This window comes from Canis lupus, chromosome 1 (assembly GCF_003254725.2).
Source record: "Canis lupus dingo isolate Sandy chromosome 1, ASM325472v2, whole genome shotgun sequence".
NCBI lineage: Eukaryota > Metazoa > Chordata > Mammalia > Carnivora > Canidae > Canis > Canis lupus.
The window spans coordinates 104,154,593-104,169,787 of record NC_064243.1 but is presented as its reverse complement, the minus strand read 5'-3'; the positions used below and the strand labels follow the sequence as shown (position 1 = coordinate 104,169,787).

General features: G+C 39.7%; 1 protein-coding gene across 6 annotated transcripts in view; it reads left to right on the top strand.

The window, feature by feature from the left end:
• LOC112643367 (zinc finger protein 420-like) overlaps window positions 1–15,195 on the top strand; it is a 642,213-nt gene that overhangs the window by 582,394 nt on the left and 44,624 nt on the right. The window lies entirely within an intron of this gene.

Sequence of the window (15,195 nt, the reverse complement as noted above, 5' to 3'; positions counted from 1 at the left end):
TATTTAGTTTCCATATGTATGTTTTATCAGCTCTCTGGAGACCAGGATTAGGAAAATGCAGAAATAGGGGCACCTGGGTGACGCAGTCAATTAATCATCCAACTCTTGGTTTTGGCTCAGGTGTGATTCATGGTCATGAGATCAAGCCCTGTGTCGGGCTCTGCATTGACCAAGGAGTGCACATGGGATTGTCCCTCCCACTGCCCCCTTCTCATGCTCTCTCTCTCAAAGAAATAAATCTTTAAAAAAAAAAAAATGCAGAAATAGGCATCCCAGGTGGCTCAACGGTTTAGTGCCGCCTTCAGCCCAGGGTGTGATCCTGGAGACCCGGGATTGAGTCCCACGTCAGGCTCCCTGCATGGAGCCTGCTTCTCCCTCTGCCTGTGTCTCCGCCTCTCTCTCTGTCTGTCTCTCATGAATACATAAAATCTTTAAATAAAAAAAAAAATAAAAATGCAGAAACAAACAAGTTGGCTATGTAGCCCAGAATGACTCCAAAGTTGTGATAAAGAAACAGAGCCTTGCTCTCCAGAATGAAAAAAAAAAGTTCTACCTACTAAAAAAAAAAAGAAAGAAAGAAAGAAAGAAAGAAAGAAAGAAAGAAAGAAAGAAAGAAAGAAAGAAAGAAAAATAGAAACGCTAAAGATTAGGGGAATATGGGAGCTATTTGGGGTTTGAATTTTTTTAAAAGATTTATTTATTTATTTTTTTATTTGAGAGAGAGAGAGAGAGAGAGAAAAGGCCTGCATGTGCCCTGGAGTGAGGGGAGAGGCAGACAGAGGGAGAGAGAGAATCTCAAGCAGACTCCGTGCTGAATGCAGAGCCCAGTGCAGGGCTTGATACCACAACCCCTGAAAACATGACCTGAGCGGAAACCTAGAGTTAGATGCTTAACCTACTAAGCTACCCAGGCACCCTAGGACTTGAAGTTTGTATGAATCCACTGTTTTCTTTTACTTAGGTTCCTATTCTGATTTCCTTTGGGGTGCCCACAAGAACATAGGCATGATAATGTATCCTCCAGTGTGCCTCTGATACATATTTGCTTTATTACAGGTGATATTAACTTTTTTGACTTGGCTTGGAGCACTCTGCCACATTCCTCCACTATAATATGACTATGTCTCTTAGTCATTCATAAGGATTGGTTGGATTTACAGAAAGATGTGCAGAAGCCTTCACACTCAAACTGAAAACATTTCTTTTGAGTTTCTCTTTGCATGTAGTTTCCACTGGAAAATGAAGGTGCTCTCTTCTATGTAGTTGAGATACTCACTTTAGGGAGTGGCCGTTCTCAGTGAGGTCCCCAACTTCTAAGTTTTCTTTGTATTTCACACTCATGTTAGAGACACATACTTTACTTTTTTGTATTTTTAGAAAAAGAAAACATGAATCACAGAGTTAACATGCTGGAGTGTCTTAAAATCCTAAGATATGGGCAGCCCGGGTGGCTGAGCAGCTTAGCACCTGCCTTTGGCCTAGGGTGTGAACCTGGAGACCTGGCATCGAGTCCCACATCGGGCTCCCTGCATGGAGCCTGCGTCCCCCTCTTTCTGTGTCTCAGCCTGTCTCTCTCTCTCTGTGCCTCTCAGGAATCAATCATCAATCAATCAATCAATCTTTGAAAAGAATCCTAAGATATAACACAAATGATGATAGAAACAAAAAAAATTCAACGAAATAAAAGACTCAGAAATATTAGCTGTTTTCTTTATAGCATTCTGAATATATGTTCAGAGTGTGAATAAATGACAGAGACATAATCAGCCACAAATAGATTTATAAATTTTGTGCCATTGAGAATAGGTCTTAAGTCATCAAGACAATAGTCTACTCTATCAATTTTAATGTGTGTACTATTTTGAAAAGTTAACTGTGTGCGGCACCTGGTGGCTCAGTTGGTTAAGCATCCAACTTTTGATTTCAGCTCAGATTGTGATCTCAGGGGTATGGGATAGAGCCTCATATTGGGCTCTGTGCTCATGGAGTCTGCATGTCCCTCTCCCTCTGCTCCTCCCCCTGTGCTTTCTACTTCCAAAATAAATAAATAAAATCTTAAAATAAATAAATAAAAGTTTATGTGTGTGCATAAAATTAAAAGGTAGATCAGTTTTCTGTGGATATCTTCTTGTTTTCATCACTGTTCTCAGGTTTGAAAACTGTCATGAACATAATTTTACAGCAGTCTCTATCTTGATTGGATCTCTGGTAGATAAATTCTACGTCAGAGATCCTAGGTAAAAATCTGTTTTTTTACATTTACTGAATGTGTGACAAAATAGTCTCAAAAGAGGAAGAGAGGTAGTTGGGTGGCTCAGTCGGTTAAGCATCTAACTTGGGCTCAGGTCATGATCTCAGGGTCCTGAGATCAAGCTCCGCATCAAGCTTCGTGCTCAGTGCGGAGCCTGCTTCTCCCTCTCCCTCTGCCTGCTGCTCCCCTTGCTGTGCTCTCTGTGTGTATCAAATAAATACATAAAAACCTTTTTTTTTTTACAAAAGAGGACAAATATGTTTGATCTCCTAGACTGTGTGTGTGTGTGTGTGTGTGTGTGTGTTGATCTATGGAAACTTCTAGAATCTAGTAATTAGTAGTGCTCAGAAAGTATTGTTGTTGCCTTTCTCACTTTAACCTGTAAAACCTATAATTGTAATAAAACCCATTCATTTCATGTTCTGGGATAAATCTTTCCTTGGAATTCTACCTCTTTTTGTCATTTAAAAGTGTATTCCTTTATGTATAGGCTAATTCCTTGTTAGAAATGTAGACTCAGGGATCCCTGGGTGGCGCAGCGGTTTAGCGCCTGCCTTTGGCCCAGGGCGCGATCCTGGAGACCCGGGATCGAATCCCACATCAGGCTCCCGGTGCATGGAGCCTGCTTCTCCCTCTGCCTGTGTCTCTGCCTCTCTCTCTCTCTCTGTGACTATCATAAATAAATAAAAAAAAAAAAAAAATTTAAAAAAAAAAAAAAAAAAAAAAAAAAAAAAAAAAAAAGAAATGTAGACTCAGTGCCCATCCTAACTCCTGAATTGGAGCCTGCATTTTAACAAGAACTCCAAATCACTGTTCTGAAATTCTAATTCACATTAGAATATGAAGGTGCATTTCTAACCCACACAACATTCCAGGTAACAAATATACACAACTTATGTAGTATGATATGAATTCAGTCCTTAAACATGGATATATCCTGTTGACACCTTCAGTTTACAATTTATATTGGAGAAACACACAGTATTGATAGTGGTTCTATGGATCAGATGCCATCTTGTTGCCTCAAAGGTAAAGAATATATGAGTATATCACATCAAGAGTCACAGGCTCTACTGACTGAGCCAGCCAGGCACCCATCTCTTGCAGGTTTTTATTTATTTATTTATTTATTTTATTATTTATTTTATTTTATTTTTTTTAATTTTTATTTAGTTATGATAGTCACAGAGAGAGAAAGAGAGAGAGGCAGAGACACAGGCAGAGGGAGAAGCAGGCTCCATGCACTGGGAGCCCGATGTGGGATTCGATCCCGGGTCTTCAGGATCGCGCCCTGGGCCAAAGGCAGGCGCCAAACCGCTGCGCCACCCTGGGATCCCTCTTGCAGGTTTTTAAAATACACTTACTGGACACTTTTGCTCCCAATTTTTGTTTTACTATTTGCATATTTACTGTCAGTTTGAATTTTTATTTAGGTCATGCGTAGGTAACTATAGGATATCAGGAAAACTATTGGTATTCTCTTTTTCCTTTATGAGCATTGTCATGATGTTTATTTTGAATTCTTTGTCAGGTGATGACTAGTTATATATACATTTATGGTCAGTTTTGGAGTTTTATCTTGTTCCTTCAACTGGAACATGTTTTTCTGTTTGTATGCTTTTAGGGTGTTGCACTGTGTTTTCAGAATTTATTTTTTTAAGATTTATTTATTTTATTAAAAATATTTTGTACGTATTTCTGTATTTATTTTAAAACCCATTGATTTACTTGAGAGAGAGGGAACATGGGGAGAAGGATAAAGGCAAGGGAGAAAGCAGACTCCCTGCTGAGCACAGAGCCTGATGTGGGGCTTGATCTCACACACCTCAGATTATGACTTGAGCCAAAATCAGAATCCAACACTTAACCAACTGAGCCACCCAAAGAGAGGGGGAGAGGGAGAGAGAGAGAGAGACAGAGAGAGAGAAGAAGGGATAGAGGCAGGGGTAGGGGCAAAGAGAGAGGGAGAGAATATCAAGCAGACTCCTCACTGAGCATGGAGCCTGACGTGGGGCTGAGTCCCATGAGCCCCAGATCATGACCAGAGTGAAACCAGGAGTGGGTTGCCCAACCAACTGAGCCACCCATATTTGGGAATATAAAAACCAGCCCCAGGTCCCAGGCTTTCTGAATTTGCTTTGTATAGAAGAAGACAAAGTCAGTTGTGCTAGTAAATTCTGAATCCTATTCAACATATTCTGAGGGCATATAAATTCTGAGATTTTATAATTTCCCAGTTAAGGAAATGTTTGTTGGTTCTTATATAGAATACGATACATTTCTCTCCCTGATGTTTGATTTTAGCCCTGCAGTCTCTCTGGTGTTTGCAGAAATACTTAGCTTCTTTTCCAAGAAGTCACCAACATGAAAATAATCGTTTAAACCATTTCAAAAATAGAATTGGATTAATTATTCAAATATTTCTGATTACTGGAGATTTACAAATGGAGATAAAATATCTTCTTTTTATCTTGGGGATCTTGGGGATCCCTCAGTGGCTCAGTGGTTTAGTGCCTCCCTTCAGCCCAGGGTGTGATCCTGGAGTCCCAGGATTAATTCCAATGTCAGGCTACCTGCTTGTAGCCTGCTTCTCCCTCTGCCTGTGTCTCTGCCTCTCTCTCTCATTCTCTGTCTCTCAGGAAAAAAAAAAAAATAATAATTTAAAAAGATTTCATTTATTTATTCATAACAAAGACAGAGGCAGAGACATAGGGAGGGAAGGAGCAGGCTCCATGCAGGAAGCCTGATGTGGAACTTGATCATGGGAGTCTAGGATCATGCCCTGGGTGGAAGGCAGGTGCTCCACCGCTGAGCCACCCAGGCGTCCCTGAAGAGAAAATTTCTAATTATCAATTTGAGAAGTCCTGTTTTGAGGGTTTATTAATTATCATTTCACCCACAAATAATTCCTCTTTGTTCCAAAGTCTCTAACTTTGATATTTATGGTAAGGTCTTGATCCACCCATCCCTATTCAGTAGTATCACATACTAGGTAATTTGGAGCCAGTGATCATGCATTGTGAACTTAGGAAGATCTTTAGTGAGGACTCTAACTTCAACAATTACCAAGGTATTTGCCATGGGGATGGCATTTAGCAATGCAATGAATCTGGGGAAAATATTAACCATGGGTCAAATCCTAATAAATACCAGAGAATTCAGTTTCTACAGAACCAGTATAAAATAAATAAATGTGGGGAAGTCTTCTATCAAAGCTCAAACTTTACTAAATATCATTGATTCTCTCCCAGAGAGAAGACTTACAAATGTAGCAAATGTGGCAAAGTTTTTAAACAGTCTTCATAACTCACTCAACAAAAAGTTTTTATACTGTGAAGAAACTTTACATATATAAGGAATGTGGCAAGGCCCTTAACCTGTATTCAAATATTTTGACATACAAAAGAGTATAGTGGAGAAAACCTTATAGATGAAAGAAATGTGCAAAGTCTCTATCCGGGGTTTAGCCTAACTGACAACTGAGAACTCCTACTGGGGAGAAACCTCAAAAAGGTAAATAATACGGCAAAACCTTTAATAAGCACTCAAACCTTTCTTGGCATCAGAGAATACAAACTGGGAAGTAAACTTACAATGTAAGGAGTTTCTTGAAGCCTTTAATTATTGCTCAGACTTTCCTTGATATCACAGTATAAATACCTGGGGAGAAACCCCACAAATGCAGAGAATATAAGCAAAGCCTTTAAACAGAACTACAACCTAAGCAAACACTTGAACACTTGTACATTCATACTGGGAGAAATCCTAAAAATGTAAAAAATATGTGGCAAAATGTTTGTCTGGATTTCAAGTCTCCCTCGATGGAGGACAATACATGCAGGGGAGAAGCCCTACAAATGTAGAGAATATAGCCAAATCATTAACTAGAGCCACCACCTACTATAAATTAGAGAATACAGCCTGGAGACACCTGGAACAAACGTAAAGAATGTGGTAACGTCTTCACCCCGAAATTGACACTTCCTCAACATCAGAGAGTGCTTACTACATAGAAACCCTAGAAATGAAGAGGGAAAGATGGGGGCAGCACGGGTGGCTCAGCAGTGTAGCGCCCCCTTCAGCCCAGGGCCTGATCCTGGAGACCCGGGATCAAGTCCCACATCGGGCTCCCTTTATGAAGCCTGCTTCTCCCTCTGCCTGTGTTTCTGCCTCTGTGTGTGTGTCTGTGTGTCTCTCTCATGAATAAATAAAAATCTTTAAATAATATATATACATATTAGAAAAAAACAGGTTTATACACCATTAAAACATTAAAGATGTCATAAGATGATAAACTATGTAATGAAAAAAAAAATCCCAGTAAGTATCAAATTCAGAACAGAATGTACTAAGCCTATAGCACTTTTAAGAGATTAATCTGGTCCAGATTTTCACTGCAAACTTGCAGGATTCTACATCTTTTATGTCATCTTTTCTTTTCCTGTACTGCAATAGAACCAGGGCAAGTATAGGTTTTTCTCAGTCATAGGAGTGTAGCTACCTGTTGGTAATACTTTATTTTTTGTTTCTAAAAAATTATATATTTAATCCTTAGACACACATGGACAGAGAGAGAGAAAGAGAGAGGCAGAGACACAGGCAGAGGGAGAAGCAGGCTCCATGCAGGGAGCCTGATGTGGAATTGGATCCCTTTGATTTCTTTGATCCCAGGACTCCAGGATCCTACCCTGGGCCAAAGGCAGCCACTAATGGCCAAGCCACCCAGGGATCCCCTGGTCATAATTTTCAAGTGGAACCTGACACACCTTGGGAGATTTTGAAATATTTTCTCTATGGTTTGGGATAGAGACTTCTTTTCTAGTTTCTCTTTTTGTTTGAAAGATTTTATTTATTTATTCACTAGAGACACACACACACAGAGGCAGAGACACAGGCAGAGGGAGAAGCAGGCTCCATGCAGGGAACCTGAAGTGGGACTCAATCCCAGGTCTCCAGGATCACACCACAGGCCGAAGCCGGTGCTAAACCACTGAGCCACCCGGGCTGCCCTTCATTTCTGTGTTTAACATTACATCCTGTGCTTCATGACCCTTTCATCTGCATTCCTATTTTCCATTCCTGGAGATTCAGTAGTTGCTCAACTTACAAAACATAAATATCTATACATTATGACCTGATTAAAAAACAATGCAGCTAATTAATATACTTCTGACCTCCTATACTTAGGATATTTATTAGATATTTTTAGGAAATTTGTGTTGAGAACTCCTAATGTATACTCTTTCAGCAAGTTCGAAATATAAGAGGCATAGAATTATGTGTAGTCTCCAGATTTCCAGAATCTGTACATCCTGTATACCTGAAATTTTGTACCATTTGACCAACATCCCCTATTTTGTCCTCAGTCATCTCCTGACCATCACAATTGTATTCTATCCTTTAAAAAACAGATTTTATTTATTCATGAGAGACAGAGAGGCAGAGACATAGGCAGAAGCAGGCTCCTTGGAAGGAGCCCAATCTGGGACTTGATCCTGGACCCCAGGATCACATCCTGAGCAAAGGCAGACACTCAACTGCTGAGCCACATGGGCATCCCAATTGTACTCTATTCTTATGAGTTCAACGCAGATTCCAGGTATTATTGAGATAATACAGTACTTGCCATTTTGTGTGGCTTATTGTTATTGCCTAACATCCTCAAGGCTCACCTACTTTGTCCCAAATGGAAGCTTGTCGTTTTTTTAAAGGCTGAATTTTGGATACGGATATCTATAGATAGATAGACATAGATATTATAGACGTTATATAGTACGTATGACATGTAATAGATTCTGATATATTTCTATATCGTAAACAATATTACATTATAGTAGATAGAGAGGGATATAGCTATATCACATTCTCTTGAACCACTCCTCCTGGAAAGCAGAGAAACTACAGGGAGATGACACTTCCTATTTGCTAGAATAACTAAGTTTCAGGAAAATACAAGGTAACACCAATGTGGAAGAATTAAAATGAATATATATTGCTAACGAGAGTGGACTATAGGTAAACCGGCATATACTTACAGAGTCATTTTTCTATTCTGTTAAGAAAATACAAACACAACAGTGAGAGCTCTCTGAACTAATCTTTTTTTTTTCTCTGAACTAATCTACGCTTTCTCTAGTTTCCATTTATCCTTATTTCACACCTATATCTACAAACCGTTTTTTCTTAATAGGGAAACAGAAGATGAGGCACATAGGTGGGGCCCAGTATCTACATCTTCATCCTTGTTATAGGACACCTAGGGGAGCCCTGGTGGCGGAGCGGTTAGGGCAGCCCTGGTGGCACAGCGGTTTGGCGCCGCCTGCAGCCTGCGGTGTGATCCTGCAGACCCGGGATCAAGTCCCACATCGGGCTCCCAGCATGGAGCCTGCTTCTCCCTCTCCCTGTGTCTCTGCCTCTCTCTCTGTGTGTGTCAATGAATAAACAAATAAATCATTAAGAAGAAAAAAAAAAAAAGACACATACTGCCCAGCTTGGATGGTGTAACGGGGACAAAATCGCATCGTATATGTGAAGTTGCCAACATGGTGCACTCTAACTTCCTTGTGAACACCGTAACTTCCTTGTGAACAAAATTCATGCTCAATCAACATTGCAGTAACCTATACACGTTGTTTTCCACACAGAGGCTTGCTCAGACATCAGCACATTGAGTAGACTCCCTTCTGTGAACTCCAAAATGCAAAGAAAGAATGTGGTTCCTCAGGGTGGTGATTGGCGTTCTTTATTGGGAATCCACAACAGAGGAAACTCAGGACAGAGAAAAGTAAATAGTAGACTCTTTGCTGGGAACACACCAGGAGTTGTTGGGGTTGACATAAGACGGTGGGGGTAGGGTGCTCAGGTGCACAGGCACCCTGTGCCTGCATTCTCTAGTGTAGAGCCACTAAACATGGGTCTATTTGGTTAAATTAAAGGTATGGACTATTAGTGGATATCCCAGGAATGGAAGGTGGCGTGCTCCCATCCACTTCTACTGATGTGAAAATGCCAGTTTCATGCAGCATTGGTTAAGGAATGCAATGTCACTGACAATGAGTGTGATAGGACAATATTTATGTAAACCAATCATTACGTATTTATGTTGAACCCAGTACAAAATATTTTAGTGTCTATGTGTTTTATACTCTGAAATTGCAGAACGGAAGCCCTCCCCCAACCTCACAACCTGTATGTCTGAATGTCAAACTATTACTAACTGGGGGTAATTCATGGGCATTTTTAAACTTTATTTAGATATTTCTCATTATACAATTGATGATATGCCTACGTATGTTTGCTATCGCTATCTTAACCAATTGCAAGTATTTAGGAGGTCCTAAAAACAAAATTCTGTTTTTAAAGCCTGAATTTCATTGAGCTTAACTGGGCTTTCTGTTTAGGGCGCTAGAAGCTTAAAATCAAGGTTTCCACATGATCTCCTCCATGGTCACAACTTGTGCGTGGTATCTTCAAGGGAGACAGAGGATGTTGAGTCTCCCTGTTTACTCAAAATTTTATCCGTGGTCCTTTACTGCCAATTCAACTGAAGGAACTACTAGGCATTTTATATAAGTAAGGTTATTGCCTCATGGCTGGAATTACAAACTTGACAGTTTTGAACCAAGTACAAATAAGACAATTAATGAGTAGGAGAATGAATTAGTGACCTCCAAATGTACCCCTACAATTTCTACCACCCCCAGCTCCAACCCTCCCTGCCTTCCCCTTTATCCCCCATTGTGACCTTAAGGTCTTCACCTCTGTGACCTTTACATTTCCGTGAAAACTTTCCCTGCAAAGGACTCTCCTAGTCTTCATTGCTCTTCTAAGTCCATGAAGTGTGTTTCAGACCTCTATACCAATAAACCCTTCTTGCCTGATTCTAGAGCTCTCTTCCTTCCATTCTCCCAAGAACTTCCATGTATTCTTTCCTCCTCCTCCAATTCCATTTGTCTCTTCCCCACCCAATTCCAATGATTTTAGCCAATTTATCATGTCTCTAATGTCCATATCAATATCTGACCCATCATTTAACAGTCCTTAGTTTCCTCATGACCCTACACTCATTACCCACAACCCTACACTCCCTGACTTTTCTCATGGACCCTTTGGCCTACTGATGCCCACTCTTCTCCCAGCTCTGATGATTCCCCTCCACCCACATACACTCTGTTCCCCAGGTATCATTTGTTCTCCCCCTCCTTCATCTCTCGTTGCAACACTGAACACTCCCAGGACTGCATTCACAAGTAACCTTCCCCCTTCCACCCATATGTTCTTTGATCCATCACAGGCAATAAAGTTTGCATATGTCTTTTACCCAACCTTGCCTTTGAACTCCCTTTGCCCATTAATTTGTCATCTACTATCCTCTTCTTTCTCATGATTTCCTTTACCCTCTCATTCCCTTAACACACATAGGCCTCATACCCTAAAGTCCCTGCATACCCACCAAACCTTAAAATCTGTAGTGCACTTTAACCCCTCAGTGACATTTAACAACCTACTGCTTTTAGCCATGTTCCAAGTTACAGAACGTGTCTCAATGATGTTCAAGTCCTAATCCTCAGTGCCTGTAACTGTAACCTATTTTGGGCAATAGGATCTTTGCAGATGTAATTAAGTTGATATGTCATACTGGATTCAGGTAAACCCCAATTCAATTCCTCTTGTCCTATTGAGAAGAGGGAAGTTTGTTTATTATTATTTTTAAAAAGTTTCATTTATGTATTCATGAGACACACACACACATACACAGAGAGAGAGGGAGAGAGAGACAGAGACAGAGACAGAGACAGAGACACAGGCAGAGAGAAGCAGGCTCCCTGTAGGGAGCCTGATGTGGGACTCAATCCTGGGACTCCAGGATCACTCCCTGGGCTGAAGGCAGGGGCTCAACCACTCAGCCACCCAGGCGTCCCAAGAGGGAAGTTGACACATACGGTGCTGTGTGAAGGGACAGTGACGTGTCTACTAAGCCAAAGAAGATCAAGGATAGCTATAGTCCCCCAAAGTTAGAAAGCAAGACTCAATTCTTGAGACATAAGGTGACCCTGCCAACAGCTTGGCTTCAGATGTCTAAGTGCCTCCAGAAGTGTGACACAATAATTTTTTGGGTTCTTTAGCATCCAGTTGTAATAATTTGTTACAGCAGCCCTAAGAAACTAACATGGGTCCTATCTTCTCTTCCCCTGTGGCTGTGTTACCCCAAGCTCCCAGATTCTCTGCATTTCATTTATCCCTGTGCGCTCATTCTTACCGCGCCCTCCTCCCCATATCACTACTTGTCTTCATGCCATGTACCTCAACCTAAAGAGGCACTGCTCATTACTCTTTCAGTGGCATATATTGTGAATATGGTCCTTGATGACATTATGAAGCAACATTGTTAAACATCCTACCATAATTCTTATTTTCTATCTTCTGTACTAGTGCATGCTTGAAAATGCTGTATATTCTCATACATGTAGTCACATATTCTAACTTAAAAGATTTTGTGTAACTCTTTTTTGAAGCTATTTGCATTTTTCCATTTAGCTTATATTAAAGTTTTACCCAAAAAGACCATACCATTTACTAGACAGTCCATTCTAGAGAACATAATAATTACCTGTATATTTCACACTTGATATTAGCCAAAAAGCAAAGAAGCGATTACCTATATATTTCAGGGGTGCTTTTTCCTACTCATCTATGACTGTCTTCAGATTCTCAAGCTTCACCATCCGCACTGCTTTGGATCTCTAGCCTACTGGCCTTCTTTGCAGACTCCTTTGAGACTTGCCAGCTCTCACAATCATATTAGCCAATTCATTACAGGAAATTTATCCGGCTCTCTATCTACGTAGAGACATATAGATAGATACATATCTATTTCTATATGTAGTAAGCCTATATCTTATCTCTGGTTCTATACAAATATAGATTAAAAATATGCACAGATGTGTGCATATCCATTCCATTGATTCCATGGAGAATCCTACCATAGATTGTAGTGTCCATACATTTTTTCCACTCAAAATCAACCTGCTGGGATCCCTGGGTGGCACAGCGTTTTAGCGCCTGCCTTTGGCCCAGGGCACGATCCTGGAGACCTGGATCGAATCCCACGTCGGGCTCCCGGTGAATGGAGCCTGCTTCTCCCTCTGCCTATGTCTCTGCCTCTCTCTCTCTCTCTCTCTCTGTGTGACTATCATAAAAAAAAAAAAAAAAAAAACCCAAAAAAACAAAAAAACAAAATCAACCTGCTGAACTTAATTGATGTTAATTACTATGTTTTATCTTCGTTTATTTATTTTTTAAAATATTTTCTTTATTTATTCATGAGAGACACACAGAGAGATGGAGAGACACAAGCAGGGGGAAAAGCAGGCTCCTCAAGGGGAGTCAGGCGTGAACTTTGTCCTGGGACTGCAGATCACAAGGTAGCCGAAGGCAGACACTCAACCACTCAACCACCCAGGTGTCCCACTATATGTTATGTCTAATTTGACAGAACTTCCTTCTGATGCACTTCTTTGAAAAATTGTTTTTCTGTATTATCACAAAAATTAAAAGAGAAGTCAAATGCCAAATTCCAGGTGAAATCTTCTGTGTGCGTGTATGCACATATGTGTGTGTTTAATTAATACCTGAATGTATGCAGTTTTTCATATTTGCCATTAATACGAGATCTTTTGTAAGAATTTCGTACTTGAGGTTCCTTTTAAACAGCTATATTTGGTATAACTTACATGCCACAGGGGATCCCTGAGTGACTCAAGGTTTAGCGCCTGCGTTTGACCCAGGGCACGATCCTGGAGTCCCGGGAGCGACTCCCACGTCGGGCTCCCGGCATGGAGCCTGCTTCTCCCTCCTCCTGTGTCTCTGCCTCTCTCTCTCTCTCTGTCTATCAAAAATAAATAAATAAATCTTTAAAGATAAAAACCAAAAAAACTTACATGCCACATAATTTATCAACCTAATGTGTACACTTGATAGCTTTTTAACCAAGTCACATGTAGGTATAAGCAAACCATTGTCAATCCTAGAACATCTCATTACCTCATAAGAAACGTCATACTCTTTAGCTGTCACCACTCTCATATTCATTTCCTCATATCTAATTAGTAATCTGCTTACTTTTTCCAATTTTCTACACTGACTATTGACATGACATTATATAAGTTTAAAAGTGTACAATTTAACTATTATATATTGTTAATTATAGCCAACATATATTAAATATATACACCAGATTATCTACTCATCTGACAAGAGACACAAGTTATTTCCAGGTCCTGGCTATTAGGAGTAATGCTATTGCATGGTCTCTATTTTTCACATGTTTATAGTTTTCTAGTTTTGTACTTGTACCTGACTTCCTTTCATGGCACTATCGTAGGAAAAGATGCCTGATACGATTTCAATCAAATTTATTAAGACTTGTTTTGTGGCCCAATATAAAATCTATATTGGAGAATGTTCCTTGTGCATGTGAGAACAATGTGTTTTTTGCTGTTGCTGGAACGTTGTAAGTCAATCTGCTAAATATCATTGAAGTCTGGTACTTCCTTATTGATTATTTTGTCCCATATTGAAGGTGCACAATTGAAGTACCCTGCTATTGTACTGCTGTCTCTTTTTCTGTTCTTGTCTGTTCATTGTTGCTTATATATTTGGGTACTTTTATGTTGAGTACATAAGTATTCTAAAGATTACATCCTTTTGTCGAAATAACTCCTTCATTTTATTTTATTCAGGGAAAGTAGGGTATATTGATTTGAAAAACTGTGAAAGATTACTACGTATCAAATAAAATTCGTTTTTAAAAGTAGGTGACTCCTATGAATCCAAACTTTGACCAAATTGACACCACAATGTACACACAAAACTATTATGTAGCTCAAGGAGCAAAAAAGCAATAATCAGAAGTAAATGTCCTCTTAATACAGACACTAAATAAATACACAAACCTACAGCTTTAATACAAACTCATAGGTACATGTGCTTAGCCAGCTTTTGCCAACAATAAATGAGTAAATGTTTTATATTCAATAAATGCACATATAGTGTATAAAACCTTTAGTCACATGTAATGTAGTTAGTCTAAAAATCAAAGCATAATGTAAGGTTTCCTTAAGTGAAGACATACATTTCAGAAAGAATCCAAGTTGAACTAAAGCCACAATCAGAAGCACTGTAAAGGTGACCCATACAAAGCCTGTCATTTGCATTGTATATAAAGAATAGCTGCCCAGGAATAATATCAGGAATCTTACAAAGGGGTATTATGATAACCTACCTGAAAGGACAAGTAAGTTATTTGGAGACTTTAAATAGCACAGAACAATGTAAATTAAATTATATGTGAAAAAATCTGCAATGTATAATAGCCAGAGATTAGAAAACTGACTACTGTAGGGAAAAGATTGATTAGCTCATACTAGTTGGTTTCAATGAATCATTGGCTACTTCTTTCAGTAATTACCAAGATTATCATTGCAACAATATTTTTCCACACACATCAAAATCTGGAAGCAGTAACTCCTTCTCCAATTGTCATTTAGTGTTCTCTTTTTCCCAACCTTGAAGCACAGGAGTAGGTTTTTGAATATTGACTAGCACTTAGGGGACACAGGAGATATAGATGTTCATAAACATTACATAAGCTATAATTGATGTAACTGGAAAAACACCACCAAAATTCATGGGAAAGTACATTGTTTTTCACAGGGGCATTACATGAGTTATAAACACACTGTTTGAGTCCTACCAAAACTAGAATAGGGGAAATCTTTTTTTCCCAAATGCACCATAATTAAAAACACTGCACAGGTTATCCCTGGGTGGTGTGGTGGTTTAGCGCCTGCCTTTGGCCCAGGGCGCGATCCTGGAGACCCAGGATTGAATCCCACGTCGGGCTCCGTGCATGGAGCCTACTTCTCCCTCTGCCTGTGTCTCTG